This window comes from Nomascus leucogenys, chromosome 4, assembly GCF_006542625.1.
Source record: "Nomascus leucogenys isolate Asia chromosome 4, Asia_NLE_v1, whole genome shotgun sequence".
NCBI lineage: Eukaryota > Metazoa > Chordata > Mammalia > Primates > Hylobatidae > Nomascus > Nomascus leucogenys.
The window spans coordinates 118,685,800-118,699,843 of NC_044384.1; the positions used below are offsets into that span (position 1 = coordinate 118,685,800).

Consider the following 14,044-nt stretch of genomic DNA (forward strand, 5'->3'; position numbering starts at 1 on the left):
TTTTTTTGTGTGTGTGTGAGAGCAAATTAATTTATTTAGTATTTTTTCCATTCCATATCATCAGGATTGATTTCAACTTTCCTTTTACCTACATCAGACCAGCTGGTACTCAAAACTGTACCACCAGACTCCACAAAGGATTGGTTCATGGCACATTTCACTTCATCAGAACCATCTGAAGAGATCTGCTGAAATCATCTGTTTAAAGCTGCATCTCCCTCCAACTTTTCATTATTTTCTTCTTCTTTGATTTTACCCACTAATTTATCCCAATTTCTTGTATAAGGAGATGATGATGGATGTAGGTTCTTTACACCTGCTATGAATTGTTTTGGTGTAGGCACATCTCCTTGCCCCTCTAGCTTTTCCCATCTCACAGCCTCTGGCTTTTTCAGTTTGATTTCAATCTTTGTTGAAACTACTTTAAATATGCTCTGTTCTGGTATTATAGGATGAAGTTCCAGTTTAAAATTGTAATCCTCTCCAGAAGGAAGTTTAACCAAAGCAGACAATTCTTTTTCTGAAAATTCCACATTTACATCATTCTTTGAACATTCTTGATCATAAGTGTAATGACTACTTGAGATTCTGTTTGATACCAGTCATACTTGATTTTTGACTGATGAGTCCACACCTCAGATTCTGGGCCATTCTGAGCTTCTTAACACCTTTTAATCCAGACACTGAAATTAGCATCTGCACTAATTTTTGTCCGGTAAAAATTTCTAGGGCAGCAGCATAGTTTTTTTCATAGCATTCACATATTCCTTTTCTCAACATAGCAGTGGAATTATTTGGATTGAGTTCGAGAGACTTCTTTGCATCAGCAACAGCAACACAGTAATTCCCAAGAAGAATGTGACAATAAGCTCTTTGACACTAATATTATGCATCATCTGGTTTCTGTTCCAAAGCCTTAGTCAGCTCCTCTAATGCCGCCTGGGGGTCCTCATCAATTAGAGCATCCAAGAAGCTCTGGAAAAACCTCTGGGATGTTGCAGGTCCTACTGCAGCTGCCACCATCCTCATAGTCACTGTTACTGCCGCCAGAGCTGCTACTATCGCGGTTACCACCTCCGCCACTGCCCAAGGGGGAAACTTCTCAATTTTTGTATTTTTAGTAGAGAAGGGGTTTCTCCATGTTGGTCAGGCTGGTCTCCAACTCCCAACCTCAGGTGATTCGCCCACCTCGGCCTCCCAAAGTGCTGGGATTACAGGAATAAGCCACCACACCCAACCAACTTTCAACTCTTAACAGAAGTTTAGATGTTCAATTAGTTTTTAATTTTGTCTTCTGTAAACATTTTGCTAATAACAGTTCTGTGCAAAAAGAATCTTACTGACAAACATAGTCTAAATCCAACACAAATAGAAGTCCAACGCAAAAAAGCTAAAAAAGTTTTATCTTTATCAAATCTAGCATCCCAAATAACCACAGTCTTATCCTGGGCAGCAAATAAAATATAAAGTCACAGAGACTTAGCATTTTACACATGGACAGGACCTTAAGATCACCTAATCCAATTGCTTTATTTGACAGAAAAGGAAAAGGCGGCCCACAGGGGTTAAATGATTTATCCACATTAGTGGCCCTGTGGGGTTTCCACAGAGTGGCAGACCACTGAAGAATTTTTTTTTTTTTTTTTTTTTTTTGAGACAGAGTTTCACTCTCGTTGCCCAGGCTGGAGTACAATGGCGTGATCTCGGCTCACCACAATCTCTGCCTCCTGGGTTCAAGCGATTCTCCTGCCTCAGCCGTCTCGACTAGCTGGGATTACAGGCATGCACCACCACTCCCAGCTAATTTTGTATTTTTAGTAGAGATGGGGTTTCTCTATATTGGTCAGGCTGGTCCCGAAATCCCAACCTCAGGTGATCCACCTGCCTTGGCCTTCCAAAGTGCTGGGATTACAGTGAGCCATCCCATCTGGCCTGAAGAATTATTTTAACCCTGGTTTGTGATCAATCTGAACACCAGTTCATCTAAATGAGATCCTTGGAGGCAGATGTGAATCATGCCAACGTGAACACAAATTGCTGACAGTGTGAAGGAAATGTCACACAGGTAGGCTCCTTCTATGGTAGAATTCATTAGATGAACAAGTTTCAGGAGGACCACACTCAGTTGTGAGACTGAAATGGGGCTGGATCTCTAGCAAAAGCAATATAAGATTCAAAAGATTATTAGCCATAATCCTCTTTTAGTTATGTCTTATGGGCTACAATATCACCACTGGGCTAACAACAGAAGAAATATGGTTTCTTAAGCACACTAAAACTGTCTATAATATTTATGTTATCAACCATTTGTTTGATTCATCTTCTTTTATAAACACTGGACCACAGGAGGTCCCTTTTAACTGAATGGAAAATAATTCACTGACTGTCACATTAGAGTCTGAAAGAACTAATTAAGCTTTATAATTTACACTTGTGGAATAACTTAACTGGGCTTAATTAAATTTGCTCCAAACATTTCCTTTTATCCCTTTTGTGGCCTCCCATTTTAGAAATGACCAATTAAATTAAAATTTCATTTTCAGGCCAGGTGCTGTAGCTCATGCTTATAATCTCAGCACATCGGGAGGCTGATGTGGGTAAGAGTCAGTTCATACCCATGACAGTTATTAAACCACTATGCAACAATGAAATATTGTTATATAGCCAGGCCCGGTGGCTCACGCCTGTAATCCCAGCACTCTGGGAGGCTGAGATGGGCGGATCACGAGGTCAGGAAGTTCGAGACCAGCCTGACCAACATGGTGAAACCCAGTCTCCACTAAAAATACAAAAATTAGCCGGGCCTGGTGGCATGCACCTGTAATCCCAGCTACTCGGGAGGCTAAGACAGGAGAATTGCTTGAACCCAGGAGGCAGAGGTTGCAGGAGCCGAGATCGCGCCATTGCACTCCAGCCTGGGCAAGAGAGTAAGACTCTGCCTCAAAAAAAAAAAAAAAAGAAATATTGTTATATGACTAAATCTATGAAATTACTTCTTTACTCTTTTTAGTTTTTGAGATGGAGTCTTGCTCTGTTGCTCAGGATGGAGCGCAGTAGTGCGATCTTGGCTCACTGCAACTTCGGCCTCCAGGGTTCAAGCAATTCTCCTGTCTTAGCCTCCTGAGTAGCTGAGACTACAGGCACACACCACCGCACCCAGCTAATTTTTATATTTTTAGTAGAGATGGGGTTTCACTGTATTGGTCAGATTGGTCTCGAACTCCTGACCTCAGGTGATCCACCCACCTTGGCCTCCCACAGTGCTGGGATTACAGGCGTGAGTCACTGTGCCCAGCCCTTACTTTTTTGACACAGTGTCTAGCTCTTGTCATCCAGGCTGGTGTGATCTCGGCTCACTGCAGCCTCTACCTTCTGGGCCCAAGCGATCCTCCCACTTCAGTCTCCCAAGTAGCTAGGACTACAGGCGTGCGCCATCATGCCCAGACTAAATTTTTTGTAGAGACAAGGTCTCACTATGTAGGCCAGGCTGATCTTGAACTCCTGGACTCAAGGGATCCTCCCACTTTAGCATCTCAAAGTGCTGGGATCACAAGCGTGAGCCACCACACCCAGCTATTTCCTTTCTTCCTCCCTCCCTCCCTTCCTTCCTACCTTCATTTTATTTCCATAGGTATTTGAGGGAACAGGTATTTGGTTATACAAGTTCTTTAGTGGTGATGTGTGAAATTTTGGTGCACCCATCACCCGATATTTCTCTACTATTAACAAGATCGTAGTATGCAAAAAAAAAATGAAGTTGAGCCTTATCTCTCCTCATCTATAAAAATCAACTAAAAATAAGGCAGGCCGCGGTGGCTCATGCCTGTAATCCCAGCACTTTGGGAGGCCGAGGCAGGCAGATCACCGAAAGTCGGGTGTTCGAGACTAGCATGACCAACATGGGGAAATCCTGTCTCTACTAAAAATACAAAATTAGCCAGGTGTGGTGGCACATTCTTGTAATCATAGCTACTCGGGAGGCTTGGGGCAGGAGAATCACTTGAACCCGAGAGGTGGAGGTTGAGGTGAGCAGAGATCATGCCACTGCACTCTGGCCTGGGCAACAAGAGCAAAACTCAGTCTCAAAAAAAAAAAAAAATTTAACTCAACATGGATAAAAGACCTAAATTTAAGTGCTAAAACTTAGAATTCTTAGAGGAAGACATGGTAAATCCTTATGATCTTGGATTTAGTGAAGAAGTCTTAGATATGGCATGAAAAGCACAAGCAACAACAAAAATAAGAATTAAAGTTCATCAAAATGAAAAACGTTTATGCTTCAAAGGACACCTTCAAAAAAGTGAAGAGACAACCCTCAGAATGTGAGAAAATAACTACAAGTCATATATCTGATAGTTGTATCTAGGACATATAAAGAACTCTTGGCTGGATGCGTTGGCTCATGCCTGTAATCCCAGCACTTTGGGAGTCTGAGGCAGGTGGATCACCTGAGGTTGGAAGTTCGAGATCAGCCTGGCCAAAATGGTGAAACCCCATCTCTACTAAAAATACAAAAATTAGCTGGGTGTGGTTATGCACGTCTGTAATCCCAGCTACTCGGGAGGCTGAGACAGGAGAACTGCTTGAACCCAGAGGTGGGTGAGCAAAGATTGTGCCACTGCACTCCAGCCTGGGCAAAAGAGTGAGACTCCCTCTCAACAACAACAACAACAACAAAAAAACACAAAAAAACAAAAAACAAAAACAGGCCGGGCATGGTGGCGCACACCTGTAATCCCAGCACGTCGGAAGGCAGAGGTAGGCAGGTCACTTGAGGTCAGGTGTTTTTGAGATCAGCCTGGCCAAAATGGTGAAACCCCGTCTCTACAAAAAATACAAAAATTAGCCGGGTGTGGTGGGCAGCTGTAATCCCAGCTACTCGGGAGGCTGAGGCAGGAGAATAATTTGAACCCGGAAGACAGGGGTTGCAGCAAGCCAAGACTGCGCTACTGCACTCCAGCCTGGGCCACGGAGCGAGACTCCATCTCTAAATAAATAAATACCAAAAAACACATCAGAAGAAAAATACATTATTCTATTACGATCAATCATTGTTATTTCAAAAACCTATCATCTCCCAAATGTATGCTGCAAACATTCACATCTAAATCAACGAATATAGCCAAAATATCAATCCTGCCCAAGAAACTGTGTTCTAAGATTCCTTTGGGTATTAAGACTTTTAACAAAAGAAATTTTCTAAAGAGATAAATAATTCAGTTAAAATTTGTGGTACAAAAAAACTGTGGAATAGTAACAACATTCACACATGTAAAAATCATGTTATAACATACAGACATTCGAACACACTTGTCTTAAAACCTTAGAGCAGCCCTGTTCAAGAGAAATATAATTAGAGCCATAGCCAACTGCAGTGGCTCACACCTGTAATTTCAATGCTTTGGGGGCCAAGGTGGGAAGACTGCTTCAGCCTAGGAGTTTCACTTCAGCCCAGGAGTGTTAGGACTAGATTGGGCAACACAGTGAGACCCCGGCTCTACAAAAAAAATAAAAAAGTAGCTGGGTATGGCGGTACATGCCTGCAGTCTTTTTTTTTTTTTTGGAGAGGGGGAGCGTTGGGACGGAGTCTTGCTCTGTCGCCGGGCTGGAGTGCAGTGGCACAATCTCGGGTCACTGCAACCCCTGCCTCCTGCATTCAAGCAATTCTCCTGCCTCAGCCTCCCGAGGAGCTGGGACTACATGGGTGCGCCACTACGCCCAGCTAATTTTTGTATTTTTAGTAGAGACGGGGTTTCACCATGTTGGCCAGGATGGTCTCGATCTCTTGACCAAGTGATCTGCCCGCCTCGGCCTCCCAAAGTGCTGGGATTACAGGCGTGAGCCACCAAGCCCAGCCCATGCCTGTAGTCTTAGTTATCCGGGAGGCTGATGTGGGAGAATTGCTTGAGGCCAGAAGTTTGTGTGTGGTGTAGTGAAAGTTTGTGGTACAGATTTTTTTGTAAAAGACAGAAAAAAGGAAGAAATATAACTGAAGCCATAAATGTAATTTAAATTTTTCTAACAGACACGTTTAAAAAATAACATTAAAAGAAACACGTAAAATTATTTTTATTTTATTTTATTTATTTATGGAGACGGACTTTCACTCTTGTTGCCCAGGCTGGAGTGCAAAGGCGCCATTTGGGTTCACCACAACCTCCACCTCCACCTTCTGGGTTCAAGCGATTCTCCTGCTTCAGCCTCCTAATAGCTGGGATTACAGGCATGCGCCACTACACCCACTTAATTTTTTTGTATTTTTAGTAGAGACAGAGTTTCACCATGGTGGCCAGGCTGATCTCAAACTCTTGACCTCAGGTGATCCACCTGCCTTGGCCTCCCAAAGTGCTGGGATTACAGGTGTGAGCCACCTCGCCTGGCCTATTATATTTATTTTTTTTGAGACAGAGTCTCGCTCTGTCGCCCAGGCTAGAGTGCAGTGGCACAATCTCAGCTCACCACAACCTCCGCCTCCCGGGTTCAAGTGATTCTCCTGCCTCAGCCCCCCGCGTAGCTGGAACTACAGGTGCCCGCCACCACACCTATATTTACAGCTATATTCATCTATATTTACAGCTGCTCCCATGACTTGCATTACTGCCTGAGCTCCACCTCCTGTCAGATCAGCAGCAGCATTAGATTCTCATAGGAGTGCATATCTTATCGTGAACTGCGCCTGCAAGGAATTTAGGTTGTGTGCTCCATATGAGAATCTAATGCCTGATGATCTGTCACTGTTCCCATAACCACCACATGGGACCATCTAGTTGTAGGAAAACAAGCTCAGGGCTCCCACTGATTCTACATTATGGTGAGTTGTATAATTATTTCATTATATATTACAATGTAATAATAATAGAAATATAGTGCACAATAAATGTAATGTTTTTGAATCATCCTGAAACCACCTCCCCTGCAACCCTGTCCACAGAAAAATAGTCTACCATGATCCTGGTCCCTGGTGCCAAAAAGGTCGGGGTCTGCTGCTTAAATTGATGCGTTTATATTTCTTTCCAGCCAATTCCCGCAACCACTGTTCTGATTTCTAGCAACATAAATTAGTTTTGTCTATTCATAAAGTTTTGTTTGTCATATAAATGGTATAAATGGAATCACACAGTAGATACCTTATGCGAAGGAAAAGAAGAAACAGAAAAATGTTTTGAGATTCATCCATATTAACTTGTGCATTAGTAATTGGTTTTGGTTTGAGACAGGGTCTCACTTTGTCACCCAGGTTGGAGTGCATTGGTGCAACCTCAGCTCACTGCAGCCTCAAACCTACAGGGCTCAGGTGATCCTCCCACCTCAGCCTCCTGAGCAGCTGGAACTTCAAGCGTGCAGCACCATGCCTGGCCAATTTTTTGTACAGACGGGGTTTCACCATGTTGCCCACACTTGTCTCAAACTCCTGGACTCAAGCAATTTGCCTGCCTGGACCTCCCAAAGCGTCGGGATTACAGGCATGAGCCACTGTGCCCGACCTCACTGGTTCTTCCTTATAGCTGACTAGTATTGCAAAATACGAGTGTAATACAACTTAGTTATCCATTCTTCTACTGATGAATACCTGGGCTATGTCTAGGTTTTGTCTACCAGGAGTAAAGCTGCTATAAAATTCTTTTGTGGACAAGCTTCTGTTTCTCTTTGGTAAACATCTAGGAACAGAACCACCTTAAAATTTCAAAGTCATAGCATTTATTTAATTCCAGGGCCCAGAATGTTTGTGTGAGTATGTTATCTCCTTAACTGAATAAAACTTATGGCTTCATACAGCATTGAGTGGTTCAGAAACGGAAGCAAATTTCTAAAAGTGTCATTATGTGTACAGCTGGTGCTTGGAATCCACAGGTTCCAAATCTGTAGATTCAACCAACTATAAATAGAAAATATTCTAAAATAGCTGGGGGCGGGGGCTCACGCTTGTAATCCCAGCACTTTGGGAGGCCGAGGCGGGCGGATCACGAGGTCACGAGATCGAGACCACGGTGAAACCTCATCTCTACTAAAAATACAAAAAATTAGCCGGGCGTGGTGGCGGGTGCCTGTAGTCCCAGCTACTCGGAGAGGCTGAGGCAGGAGAATGGCGTGAACCCGGGAGGCAGAGCTTGCAGTGAGCCAAGATCGTGCCACTGCACTCCAGCCTGGGCGACAGAGCGAGACTCTGTCTCAAAAAATAATAATAATAATAAAAAAATAAAAAATAAAAAAAAGAAAATATTCTAAAATATAATAATAAAAAAAACTACAATAATTTTTTTAAATTAAAAACCAATACAGTATGACAACTGTTTATACAGCATATATAGTGCACTAGGTATTATAAGTACTCTAAAGATGACTTGAAGTATATGAGAGAAGGCTGGGTGCAGTGGCTCATGCCTGTAATCCCAGCACTTTGGGAGGCCAAGATGGGTGGATCACTTGAGGCCAGGAGTTCAATACCAGCCTGGCCAACATGGTGAAACCCCATCTCTACTAATAATACAAAAATTAGCCAGGCGTTGTGGCACACACCTGCAATCCCAGCTACTTGGAAGGCAGAAGCAGGAGAATCGTTTGAACCCAGGAGGAGGAGGTTGCAGTGAGCCAAGATTGAGCCATTGCACTCCAGCCTGGGTGACAAGAGCAAAACTACGTCTCAAAAAAATAAATAAATAAAATAAAAATAAGTAAAGTATATGAGAGGATGTGCACAGGTTATCTGCAATTACTACACCATTTTATGTAAGGAATTTTATATCTGAGGATTGTGGTATCTGTTGGGGGCCCTGGAACCAATCCCTCAAGGATACCAAAGGATGACTGTATAACTTTCTTGATCCATTATATTAGTATCTCTAACTTCATCCAAACCTTACAGTTAAACTAGTTAGTTGATTTCTGAGACATTTTCCTAATTTGGGGCCACATTTTATTTTATTTTATTTATTTTTATTTTATTTATTTTTTTGTGTGTGTGAGACGGAGTCTCGCTCTGTCACCCAGGCTGGAGTGCAGTGGCGCGATCTCGGCTCACTGCAAGCTCCACCTCCCGGGTTCACGCCATTCTCCTGCCTCAGCCTCTCCGAGTAGCTGGGACTACAGGCGCCCGCCACCAAGCCCGGCTAATTTTTTTTTGTATTTTTAGTAGAGACGGGGTTTCACCATGTTAGCCAGGATGGTCTCAATCTCCTGACCTCGTGATCCGCCCGCCTCGGCCTCCCAAAGTGCTGGGATTACAAGCGTGAGCCACCGTGCCCGGCCTATTTTATTTTATTTTATTTTAAATTTTTATTTATTTATTTTATTTTATTTTTGAGACGGAGTCTCGCTCTGTCGCCCAGGCTGGAGTGCAGTGGTGCGATATTGGCTCACTGAAAGCTCTGCCTCCCGGGTTCACGCCATTCTCCTGCCTCAGCCTCTCCGAGTAGCTGGGACTACAGGCGCCCGCCACCAAGCCCGGCTAATTTTTTTTTGTATTTTTAGTAGAGACGGGGTTTCACCATGTTAGCCAGGATGGTCTCGATCTCCTGACCTCGTGATCCGCCCGCCTCGGCCTCCCAAAGTGCTGGGATTACAAGCGTGAGCCACCGTGCCCGGCCTATTTTATTTTATTTTATTTTAAATTTTTATTTATTTATTTTATTTTATTTTTGAGACGGAGTCTCGCTCTGTCGCCCAGGCTGGAGTGCAGTGGCGCGATCTTGGCTCACTGAAAGCTCTGCCTCCCGGGTTCACGCCATTCTCCTGCCTCAGCCTCCCGAGTAGCTGGGACTCCAGGCGCCCGCCAACACGCCCGGCTAATTTTTTGTATTTTTAGTAGAGATGGGGGTTCACGGTGTTAGCCAGGATGGTCTCGATCTCCTGACCTCGTGATCTGCCCGCTTTGGCCTCCCAAAGTGCTAGGATTACAGGCTTGAGCCACCGCGCCTGGCCTGGGGCCACATTTTAATTTCAATTGTGAGAATATTTTTCTGAAAACTACCTTGATTTAATATAGAATCTCGCAACTTAATTATTATCTGCCTTCTAAAAACATACTTGGTAAATTGGTTAGAATGAAATTTTTTGGACTTACCTTAATTTATGTACAAATGAAAAACAACAAAAATACTCAAGGGGCTATAAACCTATATCATAAAAAGTGGCCATTGGAAAAGTCATGATCATTTACTGCATATTAGTTATGCTGGAAACAGAAAATGGGGATTTGCATTGGTGTCTTGGGTATTATTGAGCACAAGGGGTGAAATATAATAGTCCATAAAAGCTAAACTATATACTAGTCACATTTTCAATAACCTTAAAGAGTTCAGGTCAGAAATAGATGAAATCTCAAAGAATTTCACAATCTTAAAACACAGTGCTCAGGCTCCTTACATAGAAGACAGCTGGCTCCTGCCACAGAATTGCCCTTTAACACACCCAACTGCATTGTGAGCTTTACGGCTTTGAAAATTACGACACAATTCTTTTACGACTACTCCCCTTCACCATTGGTGTCCACGTTACCATTGCTACTGTCTGGCATAGCAGTCCTTTTTATAAATCTACCCTAAAGCTCCTTCCATCTTGTACTGTTTCCTTTCTCCCTCCCATCTGCTCCATAAGAAAAAAATATATATATACTACAGAATCCACTCTCGCCTCACTTTATGATGACGGCATTCCCTATGGAAGCCCTATGCTCCTTTTCACACACACAAAAAATGGAAGTAATATTATTTTCTCTGAAAATTATCAATCCTCCTACTATGACATATGGAAAGCAAACAGCTGGACCCATGAAAGGTACAAAACTCTTTGAGAGGAATCCCATCCTGTATGCACACTTCTCTTTAATGACATTCTCAGAAGGTAAAGTTAAATTACACAACTCTGCAGATGTTTAACTACTGTAAGACAATATACTACTTTTTTTGTGTGTGTATGTGAGACAGAGTCTCAGTCTGTCACCCAGGCTGGAGTATAGTGGCACAATCTCGGCTCACTGCAACCTCTGCATTCTGGGTTCAAGCAATTCTCCTGCCTCAGCCTCTTGAGTAGCTGGGACTGCAGGTGTGTGCCAACGTGCCCAGCTAATTTTTTTGTATTTTTAGTAGAGACAGGGTTTTGCCATGTTGGCCAGGCTGGTCTCGAACTCCTGACCTCAGGCGATTTGCCTGCCTTGGCTTCCCAAAGTGATGGGATTATAGGCGTGAGCCACTGCACCTGGCAGAAACAATATACTTCTTAAATTGCACACATAAATAAAGCAATCCTAAGATTAGTACTCATTAAGCCAGGTGGGTGGCTCATGCCTGTAATACCGGCACTTTGGGAAGCTAAGGCGGATGGATCACCTGAGGTCAGGAGTTCGAGACTAGCCTGACCAACATGGTGAAACCCCATCTCTACTAAAAATATAAAAAATTAGCCGGGCGTGGTGGCGTATGCCTGTAATTCCAGCTACTTGGGAGGCTGAGGCAGGAGAACTGCTTGAACTCAGGAGGCGGAGGTTGCAGTGAGCCAAGATACGCCATTGCACTCCAGCCTGGGAGACAAGGGCAAAAATCCATCTCAAAAAAAAAAAAAAAAAGATTAGTATTCATTCAAGTAAACTTGTAAAAATTAAATCAAGTTTGAAAAACTGTTTCAAATGTCTTCTTCATTAAGGATTCCCTTTAAATGGGTATAACCATATTCACTGCGGCATTATTTGTACCAGCAAAAGCTGAGAACATTATAAACAGCTCAATAAAAAGCAATGTTAGATAAATTAGATCATATCCACAAAATGCAACTCTAGGCACCCATGAGAAAGAGTGAAACAAAGGTTTGTGCTGATATGGGAACAAAGTAAGGTACAGAGCAGTTTACAGACTACAAAATTACCGGTAAAGGCCAGATGTGGTGGCTCACGCCTATAATCCCAGCACTGTGGGAGGCTGAGGCGGGCAGATCACTTGAGCTCAGGAGTTTGAGACTGGCCTGACCAACATGGTGACACCCCATCTCTACCAAAAATACAAAAATTAGCAGGGTGTGGTGGCACATGCCTGTAATCTCAGCTACTCAGGAGGCCGAGGCATGAGAGTCGCTTGCACCTGGGAGGCGGAGGTTGCAGTGAGCTGAGTTCCTTCTACTGCACTCCAGCCTGGGCAACACAGCAAGACTGTCTCAGAACAACAGCAACAACGACAACACACCAAAACAAAACAATAAAGCTATACCACATGAAAAGAAGTTCATTAGAGAAATGCAAATAAAAATCACAATGAGATAGCACTACACATCTTACTTCCCTATTAGAATGAGTAAAGTAAAAAGTGCCTACAACAAGCCAGGTGCGGTGGCTCATGCCTGTAATCCCAGCACTTTGGGAGGCCGGGGCGGGTGGATCACGAGGTCAAGAGACCATCCTGGCTAACATGGTGAAACCCATCTCTACTAAAAATACAAAAATTAGCTGGGCATGGTGGTACACATCTGTAGTCCTAGCTACTCAGGAGGCTGAGGCAGGAGAATTGCTTGAACCCAGGAGGTGGAGGTTGCAGTGAGCCGAGATCATGCCATTGCACTCCAGCCTGGCGGAAAAAAAAAAAAAAAATACCTACAACACACACAAATATCAAAACAAGTATGTGATGAAAAAATAAATTTTTTTTAAAAAAGAAAATACGAAATATTGTGGTAAAAAAACTGGATCACTCATATACCACTGGTGGGAATGTAAAATGGTATAGTCACTCTGTTAAAAGAGTTTGGCAGTTTCTTTTCTTTTCTGTTTTTGTTTTTTTGTTTTTTTCTGAGACGGAGTCTCACTCTTGCTCAGGCTGGAGTGCAGTGGCATGATTTCGGCTCACCACAACCTCTGCCTCCTGGGTTCAAACGATTCTCCTGCCTCAGCCTCCAGAGTAGCTGGGACTACAGGTGCGCGCCACCATGCCCGGCTAATTTTTTGTATTTTTAGTAGAGACAGGGTTTCACTATGTTGGCCAGGCTGGTCTCGAACTCCTGACCTCGTGATCTGCTCGCCTCGGCCGCCCAAAGTGCTGGGATTACGGACGTGAGTCACCGCGCCCAGCCTTGGCAGTTTCTTAAAATATTAGACATGTAACTCCCCTACTATGCAGCACTGTTGGACATTCATCCCTGAGAGACAAAGATTTATGTGCACATAAATACCTGTGAATATTTCTAGCAGCTTTATTTGTAACAGCCCCGAACTGGAATAAAGCTAGATGTCCTACAAAAGGTGAATGATTAAACTGAGGTACAATCATACCATGGAATAATATTCACCAATAAAAAGGAACAACAATTGATTTACTCAGCAAACTTACATGAATTTTCCAAGAATTATACTGAATGAAAAAAATCAATCCCAAAAGGTTACATACTGTATGATTCCATTTATATAACATTTTTGAAAGACAAAATTATAGAAATTAAAAGCAGATTAGTCATAACCAAGGGTTAAATAAGGGGCAGGAGCAGGAGTGGAAGTGGGTATGGCTATAAGAGGGCAACATGAGGGATCTTTCGTAGTAATAAAAATGTTCTGGGTTAGGCACGGTGGCCCACAACTATAATCCCAGTGCTTTGGGAGGCCAAGGTGAGAGGATTGCTTGAGGCCAGAAGTTTGAGATCAGCTTGGACAGGACAGCAAGACCTCACACCTATACAAAAAAATTTTTTTTTTTTTTTTTTTAAGATGGAGTCTCGCTCTGTCGTCCAGGCTGGAGTGCAGTGGCGCGATCTCGGCTCATTGCAAGCTCTGCCTCCCAGGTTCACGCCATTCTCCTGGCTCAGCCTCCCAAGTAGCTGGGACTACGGGCGCCCGCCACCATGCCCAGCTAATTTTTTGTATTTTTAATAGAGACAGGGTTTCACCATGTTAGCCAGGATGGTCTCGATCTCCTGACCTTGTGATCCACCGGCCTCGGCCTCCCAAAGTGCTGGGATTACAGGCATGAGCCACTGCACCCGGCCACAAAATTTTAAAAAAATTTTAAGAAATTGAATGTAATGAAAATATTGTAAAACAAAAAAAGTTCTGTATCTTGACTGTATCAGTGTC

General features: G+C 43.3%; 1 protein-coding gene and 1 pseudogene across 4 annotated transcripts in view; both read right to left on the minus strand.

The window, feature by feature from the left end:
* Positions 1-14,044, minus strand: part of CNOT10 (CCR4-NOT transcription complex subunit 10) — a 95,716-nt gene that overhangs the window by 22,067 nt on the left and 59,605 nt on the right. The window lies entirely within an intron of this gene.
* Positions 13-1,106, minus strand: LOC100583437 (annotated as a pseudogene).